General features: G+C 42.0%; 2 long non-coding RNA genes across 4 annotated transcripts in view; one reads left to right on the top strand and one right to left on the bottom strand.

The window, feature by feature from the left end:
- The window catches only part of LOC309500425, a 149413-nt gene that overhangs the window by 69009 nt on the left and 63259 nt on the right, over positions 1-17145 (bottom strand). For 2 of the 3 annotated variants that reach the window (XR_014206570.1, XR_014206571.1), the window contains one exon: positions 16254-16470. This is a non-coding gene — a long non-coding RNA (uncharacterized lncRNA). Of the gene's footprint in view, positions 1-16253; positions 16764-17145 lie in introns of all 3 variants that reach the window. The other variant, XR_014206569.1, reaches the window with a different exon arrangement.
- Positions 478-1534, top strand: LOC309500460. The gene is made up of 2 exons (XR_014206617.1): positions 478-788; positions 964-1534. It is a non-coding gene; the product is annotated as an uncharacterized lncRNA (long non-coding RNA).

The raw sequence follows: 17145 nt of genomic DNA, 5'->3' as shown, positions 1-17145 counted from the left end.
AAACGGTCAAATGCAGCAAACAATAAAACATCTCAAATGATTCTCATGTGAAAAATACAGTAGTGGCCAAAAGTGATGTCCGGAGGGGATATTTATTTTTAATGATCCTACAAGTTTGATTAAACCATCAAAATATGAGGAAAATATTTTATATATTTTAAATATGAAGGAAGAACAGCTACAGGTTTTATTTTACTACGCAAAAAAACAAAAGCTCACAGGAAAAAGCATACACTGACTACAACATAATCCTTCATTAATATTTTGTTGGTTTGCATGTGTTCATAATTTATTTGTATGACAACCTGGCCAATAATTATGTCCGCACAATTTGGCATTTGAGAATTAATTGCGTTATCACAAATAAAACACTCGGTGTACAGTGTGTTTTACTGACCGATAGTTGGACTTTATTGTGGCACTTATTGAGTAGACTTTTTTTGAACATTAATGTTTTATTTTGTAGAAATACTCCCATTGTATACACTCTATGCACCATCATGGTCATCACTATCATGTTTTTTTGCACACATTCAAACAGCGGAACTCCATCAAGACAGTTTAATTTACTTTCTTCTCATGTTGTGTGTTAAATACAAAATTCTGTAATATTTCAAATAAAATCATAAACAGCAGCAGGAAGTTCAGCGAGGAGGAAGTTCCTGTGTGTGTTTCTGTGTGATCTTCAGTGACTTACAGCTCAGAGAACTGAGAGCCTCAACAGAGAACTGAGCTGATCTGATTCAACATGGACAGATGCCTCATACTTATTCTCATTGTGGGAACAGGTACATTAATTATTAAATAATTAATTGAATCCTGTACATAAATAATTACTTTGTTTTTAATTCTCAATCCCCAAAGGCTAAATTTAAATAAATTTAGTCATTTGTATTCTTGTGAAACATGATTTGAAATGTGTTTGCAATATTATTTTGACAACAATTGTTTTATTGTTGACAGGTTTGGTGACTGGAGACAACATTGAGCCAGATAAAGGAACAGAAAAAAACTCTAAAGAAACAGAAACTGTCAAGCTGAGCTGCTCATATAGTACAAGTGGTGAATATGTTTGGCTTTACTGGTACAGACAGTATCCAAACAAAGAACCGCAGTATTTATTATACAAAGGTGCACGATCAGCGAGTGCTGATGAAGACACCTCTGATGATCGGTTTCAGTCGACTGCATCACAAACATCCACTGAACTCACTATTACTGCTGTACGTCTGTCAGATTCAGCTCTCTATTATTGTGCTCTAAGGAGCCCAGTGATACAAAACATGAAACATGTCGTACAAAAACCTGAAGCTCTTTTCACTTTGAACCGATCTAGTGAAAACCAAAATCAAAACCACAATCTATCAAGCCCCGAATATAATAAAATATGTGGTAACACCTGTGTGAGGTTGAATTAGGCCTGTTAAAAAACTTCAGGGAAACATCAACAGTAGATTTAGATATCACGTTCCATGTGGTTCCTTAAGCACTTTATACATTCTTAAAATAATTGCTTAATTGTCATCATGCAGTAGGGAGCAGCAGAGAGAGTTCAGTTAAGCCTGTCATTTGTTGTAGGGGTGCTGAGATCTCACACAATATTAGGACTCTGTGTATTTCTTTAAGCGACTGCATCTCTCAGCACCACTCCTATTGAGTTAAGGGCTCTGCTGACTCTCCAACAACATCTAACCAATTGTTGGGTCTTTTGGGTTTATTTTCAAGGCAGTGACTATTGAGCTTCTTATGACAAGCCACTGTCAATGCTCAAATCTAGTTCTCAAAAACAAAGCCTCATACATTATATATAGCTATATGAATGTAAAAATCACTTTAAAGTAATAGGCTTTGCTATTCCAGTAAGTTTACATTTATTCATTTAAGACACTTTTATCTAAATGTCTTTATAATTTCTGTCAGTAACATTCTAGAGACCTGCATGCTTTTTAGTTTTGCTGTAGCAGTTTGTGGAGGATCCTTTACTATTTCAGCATGACAAAATACCCCTGTGCACAGAGACAAGTCAATCAATAAAGGATGATACAATTTAAAAACATTTGTTTTCATTATACAGAAAGTCAGACAATGATTATTTGAGCTTTTGTCTCTCAAAAGAACACTTTAAAATTGAATGGAAACTATGTAATTTCAGAAGTTGGCCACTGTGTTGAGCAGTTTCCACCTCCATCATGGTTGAGATGAAGTTCCTGCTGTATGTGTGTAACCTCTACAAACAGTTATGCGCTGGTAAACTCTAGTCTGATATTTCCTGCTGTACATTAACATGTTAATCTGGCTGAGGAATTTACTTTTAATGGCTGCAGTACTTGGTAAATAACTTTAAGTGTAACATAATTGTATCCTTACTTGAGAAGATATATGAAAACCGATTTGTTTCTTTACTTTCTTTTATATTTCCTGACAGAGTGCAATACACAAGATTCTGTTAATCAGCCAACAAGAGTTCAAACAGCTTCTGAACATGACGTGGTTACACTTCACTTACACACTGTTAGCCCGGACAAGTTGAATCTACTTAAAAAATTGGAGCACACTGCTTGCCCTAAAAAATTTAAGCAATGGTAACCAGGCTTGGGAGGGTTACTTTAAAAATTTATTCCGTTACAGTTACAAATTACTTCATAAAAAAAGTATTCAGTAACGTAATCCAAGTACTATAATATGAAAGTAATGTAACTGATTACTTTTGGATTACTTCAAGGTCACGTATATAAATAAAGTCAAGCAAGAAGAAATATTATAAAAATAATTATTTTTTATTTATTCCATTCCAGTGTACAATATTTGCAAAATATACACACAAGCCTGAATATATATTTATGTAAAGGGCTATACAGACATCTATTGGCTAATATATGGTATTACAGATTATTTTGTTTTATTTTTAACTAATTTTTAACTAAAAAATTTAAACAAAACATTTACAATTTTTACACAATCTACATATTAGTTTATTTTAAAATAGGCCTACATGTTGACTAAAGCCGTGATCTTTCTTAATTTGCCTGACTGAACTTGGGGCGTTGGCAGTGGGAGTTCCCCTACGTTACCTAGACAGCGAACATCCCGTTAAGTGAGAAGAGATTAAGAAAGGACATTTTGGGTACTAAAAAAAGCTACTCTCCTAATTTCTACAAAATAGCAGCGGAATTTCCATGAAATAAAAGCGATTTTACCCGCAGGCAGCATCGTTTCTACTAGCAGCAGTGATTCATTCAGCGTCTGAGGAGATTGTAGACAGCTGTTATTTGCGCATGCACCAGCGCGTGGCACACGTGAGTCATTACTGGCAACAGAACCAGGAACTACTGTATAATCAAGCAGCGCTTAATATAGTGTTTTTATGCCAAAATACTTATTTATTTAGTTTTAAATGAAACCATTGTAATCCTGAAAGTATTCCCCCTTTTTTTCAAAATGTAACTATAATCTGATTCCTACGTTTTTTGACGTAACTGTAACGGATTACAGTTACTGGATTTTTGTATCCTGATTACATAACGCCGTTACATGTATTCCGTTACTCCCCAACCCTGATGGTAGTGGTGGGCAGATCGAGGCTTCGTGAAGCAATGAAACAGTTGAACCAAATGGGCCATATTGTTTCGAGGCTTCGAATCAAACCGACACCCGTCTCAACGGTGACACCTAGTGGTCACTTGCAGGTGTTGATCTGAAACAACCTTGACGAGCCATTAAAAAAAAAAAAGTTTTTTTATTATTGTATTTTTCTAATATGTGAAGCTTGTAACCTATAGGCTCCTCACTGTGCATAATGTTATTTTGGTCCTGTGAATATTGAAAAAATGAATATTACTAAAAGAAATCAAGCCACAATATCTCACTTTTTTTGAGATTTTTATCAAAAAAATATGAATTTCTCTGCTGTGGAAGGACTTAGCCTACTTCTTTTTTTACAGATAATTTCTCCAGCCTTTGAAAAAATCCTCTCACAAGAGACACTTGTTGCTGGCATGCAAATATATTTTTTAGCTAGGACATACAAATGAGGAAAGATTACTGCTCTCTCTTTCCAGTAAGTTAGTGGATCATGAGTTCTGGGCAAATACGCAAATTCTCCTCAAATGGCGCATCATGGATGATGTATTGTTGCAGAAGGCTAGCTGCCGATCACAATACACACATCTCACTTTATTTGGGATTTCTAAACGGAAATGCTCCCACACCACAGATGTACGGCATCTCTTCTGGGGAGCCTCCATTTTATCTATCTATCCAAATCTATCTATGTATCTATATATATGAATCTATCTATGTGTCTAGATATGTACCTAGATATGTATCTAGATATAATCTATCTATGTATATATGTATCTATCTATAATATATGTATTTATATATGTATCTATAATCTATATATGTATCTATCTATTAATCTAGCTGTCTATATGTATATCTATGTATCTATTAATGTGTCACTATACTCTGTCTGTCTATAGCCTATCAGTCAATGTGTTGTGTAAATTTAAAAGTAAGCCTAAATAGCCTATAACTAATCAAATCTCACTGTGTCATTATATCACCAAAAATCCGCTATCTCAAAATTAAACTCCTCTCACAAAAACCCACGAGGTCAATATGCGTTGATTTCACTTTTATACAGATGTGCGATTGTGTGGTCTATTCCCGACCGTGTCAATCAAACGCTGATTCGGCGGACCACACCTGATGAAACACTTTAGTGAAACACTTCGAGGCTTCGTTTGGCCATAGTCACGTGACATGGGTGTTTTGAATCACGCTTCGGATCAGTGTTTCGAAACATCTGCGCTTCGGGATCTCGCAAAGCTTCGGAACGACTGTTTCGCGTCAGCCATCCCTAGTGAGTACTGTTTTCTTTATGAGAAGTGTGTTTGACTAATGAGAATATTGTTTTTGTAAAAGTAATGTGAGCAATGCATCGGTAAAGTGGGTAATAATAGGAAAAAATTTTGAAAATGTTTTATAATATACTATGTGAGTGTATGTAGTTACGTTAAATAATGCAGAGATGTATTATTTGTTGAGATTGTGTATTTTTCTCTATTGGGAAGTGTGTGCCATGCGGTGCTAGCTTGCTAGCTCTGTATATAGATTCATGTGTTAATCGAGCACATGGTGATTAGCATGCATATGTATTTAAATGATTGAAGAGAGTCATTTTGATTGTTTAAAAAGGTTTATTTGAATGAGATACTAATAATTGTGTTTGGCTTTGTTTTTCAAGGCCGGGTTTTTTTTTTTTTGGTATGTTTCTTCTCTTTTCTTTGATTTAATTCTCTGTTGAGAGTTCCTGAATTGCTGCTGAGGTTCCGTTCTGATTCCGTGATTTCTGTCCAGCTGTGGATTTCCTATCCCTGGTTGGACTGGCGAGCCATCCCATCACTTCGTCCCTGGAAACCTGTAAAAAGTGTTGTGAGAAACAAAGTTTCTGAGTGGGTAGGACAGAACTACACACATTGCATATTTTTCCAATTTACCTGGATATTACCTGGATTTTCGCGAAGACAAGAATTCAAGTTTTTTCTTCTTCATGGACTGAACTGTTTCCATTTTGATGAACATTCGTATTACTTATTTTTGCAATTGAGAGAACAACTGTTGAATCTGAAATTGAAATATTGAGGTTGAGATTTAGAAAAGTGACATTGGGAAATTTTGTTGGTGTTTCTCTGGTACATGTCATTTTATTGAAATACTGTATATTTCCGTCATTTAATTGTTTTATCTTTATTTCATTTCTATAATTATTCCGACAACCAACAAAGAGAAAAAAATATACTTACCTTTTATATAATTAATTGCAGTCCAGTAGTCTTGAGTGATTTGTTAATTTGAATTTGTTATTAATATATATTTTGCTAGTTTTGCTTCAGTGAGTCGACCCGAAAATCTTCTGAGTCTGGTCCATAATCGGAAATTTATAAGATCTAGAAAACGAGCCACGCGCTACACTATTTATATAACATTTTTGCAGTTGCAGTAGGCCTATACTACGATGTTCAAATGTTATTTTTTTATATTTGAAAAATACCTTTAACTCTACTTTAATTTTAAAAACATTTTATTAGCTTCATGCATCCTTTTTTATCAACACTTGAATGTCAGTAAGTTTCATAAAGGCAACATTTTAAACAAAATAGTTGAGAAAATCACATTTTTGTCAAAGACTACGCCTTGATCAGATCCAGAACGATGATCAAAACACAGATGGAGTAGATCGAGTCCAACACCCCCAAAGCTTCACAGTCGTTTTCTCTTCATGGGTTATGCCTACGCTTCATTTCATTTGGAAACATTAAGCAGTTTTGATTTACAAGCTGTTTAATGTTTGATATTACATTATTTTACATTTGAGTGAGCAATCTTCTATCACTTGTTTCAGCTTCTTCTCCTGTGTTTTGATCCAGAGATTCTGTACTCGAAGATGTGTCATAGCGCCCCCTACCGTATACCAGTGAAAACATGGATAGCTGGAAAATTCAGTCAATGGTGGGGAAAAGTTAAATTAAAGTAAATATGTACACTACCAGTGGACTAGCCTACACAAAAATTCAGATACGCAGAATTAGAAACATATCTGTTTTATATCAATATTTTAGTTTCATATATTTTATATAAGTTTAATATAGTTTAATATATATCAAAGTTTCATAAGACTGTATATGAAAAACTATGTAAAAAAAAAAGTATATTTAATAGGCTACTTGATCAGAAGAGTTAACACAACTACAAGCCAAGTATACTTTGAATAATTGAATAATAATTGAATAATCATTTTAAGTATATCTCGATCTAAAGATTGAGTACAAGTATAGGCCAAATATACTTGGACTTTTCTCTCAGTATAAGTCAAGTACACTTAAGTGTAATTAAGTATATTTTTGAGAAGTATATAAAATGTAGACTGACAGTATGCTTTCTTCTTTTTAGTTGAAAAGAAGTATACTAATAGAACACTTGAATAAACTTATTTTCCATGCTTATTTTATTTACTCTCTAAGCTATTCCACCCGAAAGTTTGTTACTATATAAAGCTGAACATGTTAGTTTATAAGACGGTGTGTAATATTATGTTTTTAAAAAAGTATTTAATAAGCTACTCAATCAAAATAGTAAACACAAGTACAAGCCAAGAATACTTAGAATACTTAATTATACTTTTAAGTAGGCTATATCTTGATCAACAAGTATAGGCCAAATATACTTGGACTTTTCTGTCAGTATAAGTCAAGAATACTTAAGTGCAATTTGAAGTATATTTCTGAGAAGTACATAAAGTATATTTCTGAGAACTATATAAAAAGTAGACAAAGTATACTTTCTTATTTTTAGTTTAAAAGAAGTATACTAATAGAACACTTGAATAAACTTCTTTTTTTCGTAAGGGAAAACATCTTCGTCAGGCCAAAGAGGATGCCTACAGGAGTGGGGACAGAGCCTTGTACAAACAGGCCAAATACTAAGAGGAGCTTCTCTGAAAAGCTGAAAAGCCAGTTTTCAGCTAACGACCCTGCATCAGTGTGGACAGGCCTGAAAGCCATCACCAGCTAAAGACACCATCCCCCAACACTGTTGAGAATCAACGACTGGCCGACGATCTCAATGTATTTTACAGTAGATTTGAAAAGCCTGCTCTCACACCCCACACCCGCTCTGACCGTCTCTACACACAACCATCAACACCCCCCTCCCTCCCCCTACTGCTTCTCAGCCTGCACCTCAGATCAGTGAGGAGGATGCATGCAGAGTCTTCAGGAAACAGAAGATAAGGAAAGCCAAAGGCCCAGACGGTGTCTCACCAGCCTGTCTCAAAGCCTGCGCTGTCCAGCTGTCATCCATCTTCACACTGATTTTCAACAGATCACTGGAGCTGTGTGAAGTCCCCTCCTGCTTCAAACACTCCACCATCATCCCGGTACCCAAGAAACCTAAAATCTCTGGACTTAACGATTATAGACCTGTTGCTTTGACATCTGTGGTCATGAAGTCATTTGAGAGACTGGTGCTGGCCTACCTGAAGGACCTCACTGGACCCTTGCTGGACCCCCTGCAGTTTGCTTATTGAGCAAACAGGTCTGTGGATGATGCAGTCAACATGGGACTGCACTACATCCTCCAACATCTGGACAAACCAGGGACTTATGCAAGGATCCTGTTTGTGGACTTAAGCTCCGCTTTCAACACCATCGTCCCGGATACCCTCCTGAATAAACTAACCCAGCTCTCTGTGCCCTCCTCCATCTGTCAGTGGATCATCAGCTTCCTGACAGACCGGCAGCAGCTAGTGAGGCTGGGAAAAGTCACATCTCGGACCCTTACCATCAGCACTGGTGCCCCCCAAGGGTGCGTTCTCTCCCCACTGCTTTTCTCCCTCTACACAAATGACTGCACCTCCAAAGACTCCTCCGTCAAGCTCCTGAAGTTTGCAGACGACACCACAGTCATTGGCTTCATCCAGGACGATGACGAGTCTGCTTACAGACAAGAGGCTGAACAGCTGGCTGTCTGGTGCAGTCATAACAACCTGGAGCTGAACACGCTCAAAACTGTGGAGATGATAGTGGACTTTAGGAGAAACCCCCCTGCACTCCCCCCTCTCACCATCATGGACAGCACTGTGACAGCAGTGGAGTCATTCAGGTTCCTGGGCACTACCATCTCTCAGGACCTGAAGTGGGACAATCACATTGACTCCATTGTCAAAAAGGCCCAACAGAGGTTGTACTTCCTTCGTCAACTGAAAAAGTTCAACCTACCACAAGCGCAGATGACTCAGTTTTACTCAGCTGTTGTTGAGTCGGTTCTGTGCACTTCTATAACTGTCTGGTTTGGGTCAGCCAGCAAATCAGATTTAAGAAGACTACAACGGACTGTTAGGACAGCTGAAAGGATCATTGGTGTACACCTCCCCAACCTTCAGGACTTGTACAATGCCAGAGTGAAGAAACGGGCAGGGAACATCATCACAGACCCCTCCCACCCCGGCCAAAACCTGTTTGCACTTCTGCCGTCAGACAGATGTTACAGATCTCTGCGCACTAGAACATCTAGGCACAAAAACACTTTTTTCCCCCATGCTATCTCCAGCTCAAATAGCTAAAACAGCAATTAACACCTGCTGTATAATTCATTCAGTACTTGAGACAGAAGCAAGAGGTTGTTGTTTTTTGTGTGTGTGTAAATACATGTACAAATTTTATTTATAGAGCTGTACACACAATGCACAAATCTGTACATAAGTCTTCTGTTTCAGATGTATACTAGAACTATTATTATTGTTTATTCTATTTATTTGTTCTCATTTAAATGCCTGTTCTAATGTCATATATGTATGTATGAGCTCCTGTAAAAAAACACAAAAAATTCCTTGCGTGTTTGTGCACATTTGGCGAATAAAGCTCATTCTGATTCTAATAAGCCATTGTGAGCCATAAACATTGTGCATAAAGTGATTTAAATGTACATACATTTCAGATGTAAACAAGGAAATTGTTCTGTTCATTTATAACTTACATGTTTGAGCCTGTATTGTTTAAATAGATGTGCTCTCTTTTCACAGTTATGAGGGCAATACTTGCAGGTCCAAAGCAGATCTTCTTGTCCTGCAACACAAAACAAGATAGTCTGTAGTTAAGAGGGCTATGAACTTAGATAAAACAGTAGTACATAACATACGTTTTTGTATTCAAACCATTAATTATGACCGCCGCTAGCGTAGCTAGCCGGTCATATAGGGATTGTCAAAGTTTTTTTTTTTTTTTTTTTTCGTCACCTTACTGAATTTTTCGTCAACGATACCAGGGACACCGAAGCACCGGGGAACATGAAATTTGGTGGGCATGTAGCCCCACTAGACTTCTAAGGAAAAATTTCGTTTGGTCCCCGGGGGCCACTCCCCCCCCGCGCTGGGCCCCCCCAAACCCCCAAAAATGCAGTTTTTCCTAAATAACTACCTGAACCGTGGCACCGAGGATGAAGAAATTTTTATGGTATGTTGGTCTACTAGACTTTTACGGAAAAATTTCGTTTGGTCCCTGGGGGCCACTTCCCCCCCCCGCGCTGGGGCCCCCTTAAATTTTTTCGTCAACGATACCAGGGACACCGAAACACCGGGGAACATGAAATTTGGTGGGCATGTAGCCCCACTAGACTTCTAAGGAAAAATTTCGTTTGGTCCCCGGGGGCCACTCCCCCCCCGCGCTGGGCCCCCCCAAACCCAAAAAAATGCAGTTTTTCCTAAATAACTACCTGAACCGTGGCACCGAGGATGAAGACATTTTTATGGTATGTTGGTCTACTAGACTTTTACGGAAAAATTTCGTTTGGTCCCCGGGGGCCACTTCCCCCCCCGCGCTGGGGCCCCCTTAAATTTTTCGTCAACGATACCAGGGACACCGAAACACCGGGGAACATGAAATTTGGTGGGCATGTAGCCCCACTAGACTTCTAAGGAAAACTTTCGTTTGGTCCCCGGGGGCCACTCCCCCCCCGCGCTGGGCCCCCCCAAACCCAAAAAAATTCAGTTTTTCCTAAATAACTACCTGAACCGTGGCACCGAGGATGAAGACATTTTTATGGTATGTTCGTCTACTAGACTTTTACGGAAAAATTTCGTTTGGTCCCCGGGGGCCACTTCCCCCCCCGCGCTGGGGCCCCCTTAAATTTTTCGTCAACGATACCAGGGACACCGAAACACCGGGGAACATGAAATTTGGTGGGCATGTAGCCCCACTAGACTTCTAAGGAAAAATTTCGTTTGGTCCCCGGGGGTCACTCCCCCCCCGCGCTGGGCCCCCCCAAACCCAAAAAAATGCAGTTTTTCCTAAATAACTACCTGAACCGTGGCACCGAGGATGAAGAAATTTTTATGGTATGTTGGTCTACTAGACTTTTACGGAAAAATTTCGTTTGGTCCCCGGGGCCACTTCCCCCCCCGCGCTGGGGCCCCCGTAAATTTTTCGTCAACGATACCAGGGACACCGAAGCACCGGGGAACATGAAATTTGGTGGGCATGTAGCCCCACTAGACTTTTACGGAAAAATTTCGTTTGGTCCCCGGGGGCCACTCCCCCCCCGCGCTGGGCCCCCCCAAACCCAAAAAAATGCAGTTTTTCCTAAATAACTACCTGAACCGTGGCACCGAGGATGAAGAAATTTTTATGGTATGTTCGTCTACTAGACTTTTACGGAAAAATTTCGTTTGGTCCCCGGGGGCCACTCTCCCCTCCCCGCGCTGGGGCCCCCGTAAATTTTTCGTCAACGATACCAGGGACACCGAAGCACCGGGGAACATGAAATTTGGTGGGCATGTAGCCCCACTACACTTCTACGGAAAAATTTCGTTTGGTCCCCGGGGGCCACTCCCCCCCCGCACTGGGCCCCCCCAAACCCCCAAAAATGCAGTTTTTCCTAAATAACTACCTGAACCGTGGCACCGAGGATGAAGAAATTTTTATGGCACATCAACCTAGCCCATAATCACTCATTTGTGATTTGTGCCCCTCCCATAAAAAATGAAAATGCAATATTATTCTGCTTTAATCGCCCCTATCTTCAGTGGAGATGTTCAGAACTGCACCATATTTCATGTGTATGATTAACTTGACAACCTCGGGGGGTATCCTCTGCTAAGTTTTGTAGAATTTCATCCATGGGGGGGTATAAAATAAATTCATTTATGTGCACATTTAGTGACTGTACACTCATCGGCCTGTAGATGGTGCTGTTGAGCGAAGGGTTGCTGGTTTAGGATGATACTGTCACACACACACATGCAGGAATACAAACAAACGCAAGCATGCACACACACTGACATCCACACGCACAGACACACACCCATACACACACATACAAATCCACATGCACAGACACACACACACACAAACACACACGCGCACACATGTACGCACACATACATACACGCACAGACACACACACACACACACACACACAGACACACACATACACAAATACACACACATACACACACACACACACACACACACACACACACAGACAGACATGCACATACTATTACTTTTTTTAGGTATATACATAAACACGCAATACAGCCAAATTACTCCACGTCATTTATTTTTGTGGAAAGCCAGTGCAGGCCTGAGCGGCGGTCATATTTTGTACCGCGATGCGGTACATCTAGTTATGACCGCCGCTAGCGTAGCTAGCCGGTCATATAGGGATTGTCAAAGTTTTTTTTTTTTCGTCACCTTACTGAATTTTTCGTCAACGATACCAGGGACACCGAAGCACCGGGGAACATGAAATTTGGTGGGCATGTAGCCCCACTAGACTTCTAAGGAAAAATTTCGTTTGGTCCCCGGGGGCCACTCCCTCCCCGCGCTGGGCCCCCCCAAACCCCCAAAAATGCAGTTTTTCCTAAATAACTACCTGAACCGTGGCACCGAGGATGAAGAAATTTTTATGGTATGTTGGTCTACTAGACTTTTACGGAAAAATTTCGTTTGGTCCCTGGGGGCCACTTCCCCCCCCCGCGCTGGGGCCCCCTTAAATTTTTCGTCAACGATACCAGGGACACCGAAACACCGGGGAACATGAAATTTGGTGGGCATGTAGCCCCACTAGACTTCTAAGGAAAAATTTCGTTTGGTCCCCGGGGGCCACTCCCCCCCCCGCGCTGGGGCCCCCGTAAATTTTTCGTCAACGATACCAGGGACACCGAAACACCGGGGAACATGAAATTTGGTGGGCATGTAGCCCCACTAGACTTCTAAGGAAAAATTTCGTTTGGTCCTCGGGGGCCACTCCCCCCCCGCGCTGGGCCCCCCCAAACCCAAAAAAATTCAGTTTTTCCTAAATAACTACCTGAACCGTGGCACTGAGGATGAAGAAATTTTTGTGGTATGTTGGTCTACTAGACTTTTACGGAAAAATTTCATTTGGTCCCCGGGGGCCACTTCCCCCCCCCGCGCTGGGGCCCCCGTACATTTTTCGTCAACCATACCAGGGACACCGAAACACCAGGGAACATGAAATTTGGTGGGCATGTAGCCCCACTAGACTTCTAAGGAAAAATTTCGTTTGGTCCCCGGGGGCCACTCCCCCCCCGCGCTGGGCCCCCCCAAACCCAAAAAAATGCCGTTTTTCCTAAATAACTACCTGAACCGTGGCACCGAGGATGAAGACATTTTTATGGTATGTTGGTCTACTAGACTTTTACGGAAAAATTTCGTTTGGTCCCCGGGGCCACTTCCCCCCCCGCGCTGGGGCCCCCGTAAATTTTTCGTCAACGATACCAGGGACACCGAAGCACCGGGGAACATGAAATTTGGTGGGCATGTAGCCCCACTAGACTTCTACGGAAAAATTTCGTTTGGTCCCCGGGGGCCACTCCCCCCCCGCGCTGGGCCCCCCCAAACCCCAAAAAATGCAGTTTTTCCTAAATAACTACCTGAACCGTGGCACCGAGGATGAAGACATTTTTATGGTATGTTCGTCTACTAGACTTTTACGGAAAAATTTCGTTTGGTCCCCGGGGGCCACTTCCCCCCCCCCCGCGCTGGGGCCCCCTTAAATTTTTCGTCAACGATACCAGGGACACCGAAACACCGGGGAACATGAAATTTGGTGGTCATGTAGCCCCACTAGACTTCTAAGGAAAAATTTCGTTTGGTCCCCGGGGGCCACACCACCCCCGCGCTGGGCCCCCCCAAACCCAAAAAAATGCAGTTTTTCCTAAATAACTACCTGAACCGTGGCACCGAGGATGAAGACATTTTTGTGGTATGTTGGTCTACTAGACTTTTACGGAAAAATTTCATTTGGTCCCCGGGGGCCACTTCCCCCCCCGCGCTGGGGCCCCCTTAAATTTTTCGTCAACGATACCAGGGACACCGAAACACCGGGGAACATGAAATTTGGTGGGCATGTAGCCCCACTAGACTTCTAAGGAAAAATTTCGTTTGGTCCCCGGGGGCCACTCCCCCCCCGCGCTGGGCCCCCCCAAACCCAAAAAAATGCAGTTTTTCCTAAATAACTACCTGAACCATGGCACCGAGGATGAAGAAATTTTTATGGTATGTTGGTCTACTAGACTTTTACGGAAAAATTTCGTTTGGTCCGCGGGGGCCACTTCCCCCCCCCGCGCTGGGGCCCCCGTAAATTTTTCGTCAACGATACCAGGGACACCGAAACACCGGGGAACATGAAATTTGGTGGGCATGTAGCCCCCCTAGACTTCTAAGGAAAAATTTCGTTTGGTCCTCGGGGGCCACTCCCCCCCCGCGCTGGGCCCCCCCAAACCCAAAAAAATGCAGTTTTTCCTAAATAACTACCTGAACCGTGGCACTGAGGATGAAGAAATTTTTGTGGTATGTTGGTCTACTAGACTTTTACGGAAAAATTTCATTTGGTCCCCGGGGGCCACTTCCCCCCCCCGCGCTGGGGCCCCCGTACATTTTTCGTCAACCATACCAGGGACACCGAAACACCAGGGAACATGAAATTTGGTGGGCATGTAGCCCCACTAGACTTCTAAGGAAAAATTTCGTTTGGTCCCCGGGGGCCACTCCCCCCCCGCGCTGGGCCCCCCCAAACCCAAAAAAATGCCGTTTTTCCTAAATAACTACCTGAACCGTGGCACCGAGGATGAAGACATTTTTATGGTATGTTGGTCTACTAGACTTTTACGGAAAAATTTCGTTTGGTCCCCGGGGCCACTTCCCCCCCCGCGCTGGGGCCCCCGTAAATTTTTCGTCAACGATACCAGGGACACCGAAGCACCGGGGAACATGAAATTTGGTGGGCATGTAGCCCCACTAGACTTCTACGGAAAAATTTCGTTTGGTCCCCGGGGGCCACTCCCCCCCCCCGCGCTGGGCCCCCCCAAACCCCAAAAAATGCAGTTTTTCCTAAATAACTACCTGAACCGTGGCACCGAGGATGAAGACATTTTTATGGTATGTTCGTCTACTAGACTTTTACGGAAAAATTTCGTTTGGTCCCCGGGGGCCACTCCCCCCTCCCCGCGCTGGGGCCCCCGTAAATTTTTCGTCAACGATACCAGGGACACCGAAGCACCGGGGAACATGAAATTTGGTGGGCATGTAGCCCCACTACACTTCTACGGAAAAATTTCGTTTGGTCCCCGGGGGCCACTCCCCCCCCGCGCTGGGCCCCCCCAAACCCCAAAAAATGCAGTTTTTCCTAAATAACTACCTGAACCGTGGCACCGAGGATGAAGACATTTTTATGGTATGTTGGTCTACTAGACTTTTACGGAAAAATTTCGTTTGGTCCCCGGGGGCCACTTCCCCCCCCTGCGCTGGGGCCCCCGTACATTTTTCGTCAACGATACCAGGGACACCGAAACACCGGGGAACATGAAATTTGGTGGGCATGTAGCCCCACTAGACTTCTACGGAAAAATTTCGTTTGGTCCCCGGGGGCCACCCCCCCCCCCCCCCCCCCGCACTGGGCCCCCCCAAACCCAAACCCTAAATAACTACCTGAACCGTGGCACCGAGGATGAAGACATTTTTATGGCACATCAACCTAGCCCATAATCACTCATTTGTGATTTGCGCCCCTCCCATAAAAAATGAAAATGCAATATTATTCTGCTTTAATCGCCCCTATCTTCAGTGGAGATGTTCAGAACTGCACCATATTTCATGTGTATGATTAACTTGACAACCTCTGGGGGTATCCTCTGCTAAGTTTTGTAGAATTTCATCCATGGGGGGGTATAAAATAAATTCATTTATGTGCACATTTAGTGACTGTACACTCATCGGCCTGTAGATGGTGCTGTTGAGCGAAGGGTTGCTGGTTTAGGATGATACTGTCACACACACACATGCAGGAATACAAACACACGCAAGCATGCACACACACTGACATCCACATGCACAGACACACACCCATACACACACATACAAATCCACATGCACAGACACACACACACACAAACACACACGCGCACACATGTACGCACACATACATACACGCACAGACACACACACACACACAAACAGACACACACATACACAAATACACACACATACACACACACACACACACACACACACACACAGACATGCACATACTATTACTTTTTTTAGGTATATACATAAACACGCAATACAGCCAAATTACTCCACGTCATTTATTTTTGTGGAAAGCCAGTGCAGGCCTGAGCGGCGGTCATATTTTGTACCGCGATGCGGTACATCTAGTTAAGTTTAACTTACTCTTTCAATCAATAGCCGTGTCCTCGCGGTGTTCGGCGCCGGCTTGAGGATCAAACAGTTAGCCTACACTCTCAGTCTCAACAACAGCTCCTCGAGTGAAAAAGAAACAATAGGAAGAAAAAGACAAAAAAAAAAAAAAAAAAACGTACGTTGAACTCGCCGGTCAGACAAGCGCGGCGATGTCCGCTGGCTGCACGTGATTGAGAAATCTAGCTATCTAAAAAACAAACAAACACTGATTTTCACTGCTCACAAACGGACTCTCGAGGAAAACAAAGAAACGATAAAAAGGTAAATGTCAAGAAAGCAAATTCATAGAACTTGCTAAAACAAATGTTCCAACTTCTCATTAACAGCTCCTTGAATCCACACACACCACGACAAAATGATGTTCACTCGCAGCATCAAACTATGTGTGGAAGGCATGGTCAGGAGAAAAACTTCATAATTTGAGTCCATCTAACTTACATTTACTCACACATTCAAATTATGTCCACAAATTAGTAGAATCTACTTATATTTTATTATAAATGCAATCAAACTTAAATATTTTAAGAATTTTAAGGCTAACAGTACAGTACCAGTGACCAATATCCTTATCTTTATTGGTACCAACATAAAACCAGTGGATTCCCAGTTCACATGCTCCATAAACTCAACTGGATCAAGCAGCAGTGAAAAAGAATTTGAGGATGCAGATCTCAACAAATCCTCAAGCTCAGTTTCTCTGGCAATCAAGGATGTCTGACTCTGTTGTTACTCTCTAAAGCCCACTGTGACTGAAACACATAAACATCCTGACAGAACTAAGAGCTCTGACTTTTTAACATGAGCAATTTTTTTTCTACTGTTATAGAATAAACCACTCCAGTGGGTGGAGCTGATTCACACT

This window comes from Leuciscus leuciscus (genome assembly GCF_965113295.1).
Source record: "Leuciscus leuciscus genome assembly, chromosome: 6".
In the NCBI taxonomy this organism is placed as follows: Eukaryota; Metazoa; Chordata; class Actinopteri; order Cypriniformes; family Leuciscidae; genus Leuciscus; species Leuciscus leuciscus.
This window is presented reverse-complemented; position numbering and strand designations above follow the sequence as displayed.